At 34.3% G+C, this 6862-nt stretch overlaps 1 long non-coding RNA gene across 4 annotated transcripts; it reads left to right on the forward strand.

Moving 5' to 3' along the window:
* Nucleotides 1–2462: 2462 nt before the first annotated feature.
* LOC121208232 (uncharacterized) lies at nucleotides 2463–5650 on the forward strand. 4 transcript variants are annotated; one of them, XR_005903196.1, is made up of 6 exons: nucleotides 2463–2722; nucleotides 2817–2915; nucleotides 2990–3082; nucleotides 3200–3274; nucleotides 3977–4134; nucleotides 5609–5650. It is a non-coding gene; the product is annotated as an uncharacterized lncRNA (long non-coding RNA). The 4 variants fall into 4 exon arrangements; XR_005903197.1 differs by lacking the exon at nucleotides 5609–5650 and having other exon boundaries at nucleotides 2985–3082; nucleotides 3977–4264; XR_005903195.1 differs by lacking the exon at nucleotides 5609–5650 and having other exon boundaries at nucleotides 2990–3086; nucleotides 3977–4264.
* The last annotated feature ends 1212 nt before the right edge of the window (nucleotides 5651–6862 follow it).

Consider the following 6862-nt stretch of genomic DNA (forward strand, 5'->3'; position numbering starts at 1 on the left):
GTAATAGAATGAAAAATAAATAAATAAATTGATAACACAACTATAAATAATATTTAAAGATAAAAGAATAACGAACAAATAAGTAAATGAATAAAATAGATATGAATAGTATTAAATTTAGGTATTAAAAAGGTGAAGAATAATAAATAAGTTAATATATAAATAATGAAATTAATCGAACAAGGACTGAATTGAAATCAAAACAAAATTAATGGCACAGCTCATAATAAATAAAATCGAATGAGGACCGAAATTGAATGCGCGTAAAAGAGGAGGGTCTAACTGGAAAATTATTCCTTGTCCTAGAACGACGTCGTTCCCCAGGAGACTAAAATGAAGTAAAATAAAATTGTAAGGTAAAATTAAAAAGCAAAGAAAAAAAATGAAATAGGACTAAATTGCAACGAGCCATAAAAGCGGAAGGGCCGAAAGCGCAAATATCCCCTCCAATGAAAACACGTGGATCCTAGGGGGCCGATCGGGTCGGACGCGGGTCAAGTCCAAAACGATGCCGTTTTGAGGCTACTGGAATCAACCTTAAATGCTGTCGTTTACATGGCCTATAAAAGGTAAAAAAAAATTTGAGAGCTCTCTCTTTGCTCTTTCACCCTCTTCGAGCTCTGATCGCTGGGCCACCATTTTGGTGACGGCGGCCGGAGTTCACGAAAAAAGGGTCGTTTTGGCCATTTCACTCTCTCTGATCCCGATATGAGGGTAAAACATCCAAAAACCCATCAAATTTTCAAAAAAAAAAAAGAAAAAAAAGAAAACTGAGGCACCTTTCAGTTTCTAGTTGCCGCCCGCAGGATTTTCGGCGAGCCCATAGACTCGGCCACCCTTTAAATTGAAAAACCCTCTGACTTTGACGGTTAAGGTAAGTAGTTTCGTTTCTTTTTATTTACCTACTATTATTTATTTACTTCGAAAATAAAATCAGAAAAATAAAGTTGCTACCTTTGAAATTATCTGTTTTCTTTCTATTATTCTCGTGTGTCAATAAAAAAATACATGGTGGCTGTCATGGCTTTTATAGTCGAACGACAACACTGTCCGTCACTATTCTTTGTTTTTTCTTTGTTGTTTTTACTGCTTTGCGTGTTTGCACTTGCATCGGTCTTTATTCTTCCTTTTTGCAGGTGGTAGTGGCAGAAGAGTGGCAGACGGTACGCTTGCGACGTAGAGAGGCTGCGACGCGAAGAGGCTTAGGTTTTTTTTTTTGCTGAAAACAGTTTAAGTTTTGGATTTATTGAACCATTAGGGTTTTTTTTTGTATTTGGACTGTTTGTATTTGTAAATGGACTGGACTTTATTTATTTTTAGTTTGGTTTGTTTGGGCCCAGACAGAATTGGGCCCTTACACACTATACATAAAATATATATTAGGAATTTTTTGTTCCAAAAACTCATTCCATTGTTCTCTACAGGAGGTGTTGAATCCAAAATTGCAGCCAACTTTCTGCAACTTTCTTACAGCATTTATTAGCAATGCCTGACCCATGAACACTTTTTTTAAGGACTTATATCAAATCCAATTCCAACAAGAATGGATATTATCAACCATTATGAAATGTTGAATTATAGTTTCATTTTTAATTATTTTGTCTTTTTCAAATATAATATTTTATGACGAATTAATTTAATTATTTAAATATGTTTAATTACCATAAAATTGTCTACATATCTTTAACGCCACAATAATATTTGTGCTACAAAAACTATTACATTACAAGTTAGTTGCAAAATAAAATTGGTAACAAAATAAATTTAGATACTAAATATTGATTGTCAAATATTATTTTGTGACGATATTTTAATTGGTTGCATATTACATTGTGCAATGATTATTTGTCATTGTTAAAAAATTGTTCTGGCAACCATAAAATGTGACAGTCAAATACTTTACGAAACAATAATCATATAGATGTTGAAATTTTTATACAACAATATTTATATAGTTGTGAAATGTTAATTTGAAATCACGTAATATTCGGTTAATTCTTATATTACACCATGATTAAATGTAATTGTGTAAAGTCAATTTTAACGATAATATTATGGTAACAATTTATATAGCTTACATTTTTGTCAATTGGTTTTTTTTTCTTTTGTTCCTTTAGTTAAATTTGGTTATTAGTCTTTTCCTTTTTTTATGAAATAGCTGGATATTTTTATTAAGAACTAAAAACTCCAAAAATATTATGGTCTCAAACACACAGATAATGAGAAAACCCAAAAACAATAACAAAAGTCCGTAATAAACAAAAGACTACAATGGAACCCAAAAAACCAAACAAAAAGATAAAAGCCCAAGCATAAGAATAAATAAACATAAAAAATAAATAAACAAAGATAGGCTAACCAATGGAAGGAAGCTCTAGAGACTTCCAAAGTCTCAGTAGCCAACATTAATTGCTCCCCTCCTAAAAAAACAAAACTGTTTGGAAAATCAAAGATATTTTTAAGAAAAGCCATCTTTTCGCTCACCCAAAAACTCTTCCACTCCTCTCTTTTTTCCCAAAACCCTTCTCATCCCTTTTCCTAAACCATTTCAGCAAAATTAGGGAAGAACACCTTCTATCCACCTTTGTCCCTTTCAACTACCGCTTTGGCATGTTCCGCAACTCTGCCTCTCAAGCACCACCGCTCCTAAGACTTAAGGCGCTCTATTGCTAAAACATGCGTGACTCCATTTGCCAACCTTGGAACATGGCTAAAAATACAAGTATGAAAACATCTACCCAATTCAATACCATCTTTAATATAAGCCTCTATCATAGATTTATCTTCACATCAACTCCGTAATTTTTGAATAATAGGCAAAGAGTCTCCTTCCACAACAACATTTTGAAAACCTAGATCAAGCCCCCATTGAAGACTCTGTACCGAAGCAAGGGCCTTAGCTGTGAATGGGGAAGGTATATTCCTATTTAAAACCACATTCAACCCTAAAAATCTCCCATTTTTGTCTCTAACCACAATCTCAGAACAGGAGATATTGTCAGATTTCCTAAAAGCTGCATCAAAGTTGATTTTCACCAAAGAAGAAACCAATGGATTCCAACAATCCAACTTCCTTTTTGAAGTAGGTAACACATTATTCCGATCTTTAAGCTGCCTTATGTATCTATGTATAGAATCAGCAATGACTAACCCGGATCTTTTTTACCCTTCATGCACCCACTTATTTCGCTTTGTCCAGATGAACCACATTGTACCTACAAATACTTTACACAAAAAGCTGGAGTTCTGCTAAAAAGCTAGGTAATCCACTCAAGTAAGTGCATTTGTAAAACCTCATCTAACCAAACTCAATTCATATTATTCCAAATATCTTTCGACACAGGACAATCCCTTAAAACATGAGTAATAGTTTCAGCCTCACTTGCACATCTTGGACAAAGACTCATATCTGTAATTTGCTTAATCTGTAGATTACATGGAGTAGGTGTAATGCCCCAAAATTTTAATTTTTGATTTCGTGTATGTGTGGCACACAAGTCTGTATCTGCTTCAGTGATTAAGTGTTCTGGGTGTGTGTGTGAGGTCCCAAGTTCAAGCCTTACTTGGACAAATTTTGGTATTTTTATAAATAAAGCCTTAATCTTATGCAAATGGCTTAAGTTTAATTGTTGGTAAGTTTATATTAGAATAGACCTGCTGGTCTGGTGGTTAAGTGGAGTGTTGGAGTGTTGGAGGTCCTGTGCTCAATTCTCTGTGATGGTATGGAGATAGTATTTTTGTTCCAATTTTAGCTAAGAGTTGTGTTGGGGCAAAATTCTGAGCAGTTGTGTTTTAGTGGGTTAATAGGCAGTGATTTTAGGAGATAATTGGGGAGAGGCTATCAAAAAATAATTTGATTATCTTTTTGTTGCAAAATAATAATAATAGAGTTTCGATTTTCTCTCCAATTCTCCAAACTTTTTCTAATGTTTTCTTCTTCTTCTTTTTTCTCTCTTCTGCCAATTCTTTCCCCTAGTTACTACCAAAATTCAGTTGTTCATCGTTGGTTACGCGTGCTCAGAGTTAATCAAGGGGCTGGTGGTTTTGAATCGATGCTGTGATTGTGCGAAGTCGTGGTTACTCAAGCGAGGTTTTGGAGGCTTAGGAATGCTTACTCATCAAAAACAATACTAGGTGTGTACCTGAAACGCAGAAAACAGGATTTGGTGAAACGTCAAAATTGCTTGCTGTCGAGAAATAAGAGAAAATGATGCGAAAAAAATTGTAGAGAAAGAAAATAAGGGTATTATAAACTTGGAAATCAACATTTTGCACTAAAATAGTTTTAGACAGCAACAGTAGTCTAACTTTGAAAATTCATCAAAACTAGTGAAAATTGAGTTAGAGGTTGAATAAAATATGAAATTAAATTTTATTGAGTCTAGTTTTTCATGGAAGAAACATGGTAAGCAATGAAATTGTAAATTATGAGATCTAATAAATTTTTTGAGACAAGGTCAAAATGATTTTGGGTTCCCCTATTCTGACTTTGGAAAATATCAAAAATTGTAAAAAAAAATAATTAGGGGCTTAAATTTATATGTTTAAACCCTTCATAGTCTATTTTCAAGAGAAACAAATGGAAACATCATCCAAATTCCATACTAAGATATAAATAATTTTTAGTAAGAAAAGGTTGAAGCTATCAAATAGTAGAATAGGGATAAATTTGAAGATTTTACTGTACTTATTTGATAAACTATAATTTTGTAAAAATTTTATGTAGAAAGGAATTTGAGTATAGTTTCAAAACCATCAAGCGAATCTTAATTTGGAATTTTTTAGCTCAAGATATAAATAATTTAGTGACAATGACTCAAGTAGACAGCTTTGAATGAACATCTAAGTAAATAGTGAAAACATATATGAATATTTAGCTAGCATGGGCTACATTAAAAATGTATCACACGGCCAAGGCCAATTTGAGCCGAGTTGGCGACACGGGCATGTGGGCTCACACGGGCAAATCACATGGGCATGTGAGCCCATTTACCGAAATGTTTCTAAGGTGCACAGGTCGCCCAAGTCAACTATGAACCTACTGTAAGGTCACTAAGCGCTACTTAGACCCCTAAATGTGTGAAATTGACTGAATGATATCTATACTGAGCATGTTAATATCTAAACTGAATAAATGTACTGAAATTGCATAATAGCATATCATCCATTATATGTTGCATTGTATTGGGTTGGGGGTTGTTATTCGGAGGAAGTGTATTGAAAGGCTTTAAGCCTAATTTACTGGCAGCTCAACTGCAAACTACTATTTTGTGCCGCATTTGGTACTACTTGGAGTGTAAGGATGGGTGGGTTCATTATATCCCCATATGGAGTGTAGGGTTAGACGAAGATGGTGTGTAGATGCTAGTTGGGTAGGATTTTGCTACAGCATAACTGTTACTGCTACTGATACTGTGATGGGCTAAGACCCTACTACATTTTTGACACTGTACTGAGATGGGCTAAGGCCCAAACTGTCACTGATACTGAAAAGGGCTTAGGCCCAAGACTGTTCAACTGGGCATTGTGAATACTGATTGTTTTTTGGTTTCTGCAGGATTACACACTGAGTTTACATAAACTCACCCTTTTTGTTTAACGTGCACAGGTAATCCCCAGACTTAGATGGATCGGTGCGACGAAGGACTCAGCGGTGACCACAGTAATTTTTGGACTTCATGGTTTTCAATTTACGATTTATAATTTGATTGTTATTGACTATTTGGGTTGTAATTTAAGGACCCTCTGGGACTTTGCTTTTAAATTTGGGTTTTTATTTATTTATTTTACTTTATGGATTTATACCTACTGGTCGTAGGAAATTCGGTTTTCAAAAAGTTAAAGTATTTTCTAAACGCATGATCATTTAGATTGTTTTATTAAAGCTTCCGCAACGAGGGATGTTTCAAAACAAATGTTTTAAATGAATAAAGACAACTTCCTAAGTTCTAACAAAGGTTTACTAAAGATAATAACAGGGAATGTTTTCATAGTAACAACGAGGTTTCAAAAAAACTATCATGTGACATTGCCAGATACGGCCATAGCGTCTAGGCCGGGTTTGGGGTGTTACAGTAGGAATGAAATTTTTTGTAATCCTCCAAAATGTAATCTATAATTTTGATGGTAGCTCTAGACCCTATAGTTTCTTGTAAAAGTTTGAGTGGTTTTTATGGTTCTATAAAAGAATAAACATAGGTGAATTTTGTAAACTGAGTCTGTAAGCACTCCGGATAGTAAACTCCCCTAAGGCCTCATGAAACTATGCTTGGACATCATCATGATGGAATCTGGATAAATGAATATTTAGGATCCTTTAAGCATCAACATCATTAAAGGTATTGCGGATGCTATCTTCTATCCACATTCTATTAGTCTCATCTATAAAACCACTCACATTTAACAATTCGTGACATCTATCATTGACCTGTATTATGTACTTATCAGCTCCTTGAACCCAAGAAGAACCAAGAACAGGTATCTTAGTACCAGTTCCAACCCTCCAACACAAGCCGTCTTGAAGCACTCCTTTTGAAGCCCATATGCTCTTTCAGGGAAACAAAGGTATATTTCCCAACTTTGCTCTTACAAAATTAGTCTCCTGATAATATTACGCCTTTAAAGTACCTACTAATAATGAATTTGGATAATTTAACAAACTCCAACCCTGCTTTGCAAGATGAGTTAAATTAAAATGAGTAAAGCTACAGAAACCCAAACCCCCATTTTCTTTTAGAACACACAAATACTTCTATTCACATTAGTGAATTCTTTTTTTCCCCCGAACCCTTCCCCTTCCAAAACTTTACACATATCCCTTCCAATTCATAACAAAGAGATTTTTGCAACAGAAAATAGGCCA

Source organism: Gossypium hirsutum, chromosome A10 (assembly GCF_007990345.1).
Source record: "Gossypium hirsutum isolate 1008001.06 chromosome A10, Gossypium_hirsutum_v2.1, whole genome shotgun sequence".
Taxonomy (NCBI): domain Eukaryota; kingdom Viridiplantae; phylum Streptophyta; class Magnoliopsida; order Malvales; family Malvaceae; genus Gossypium; species Gossypium hirsutum.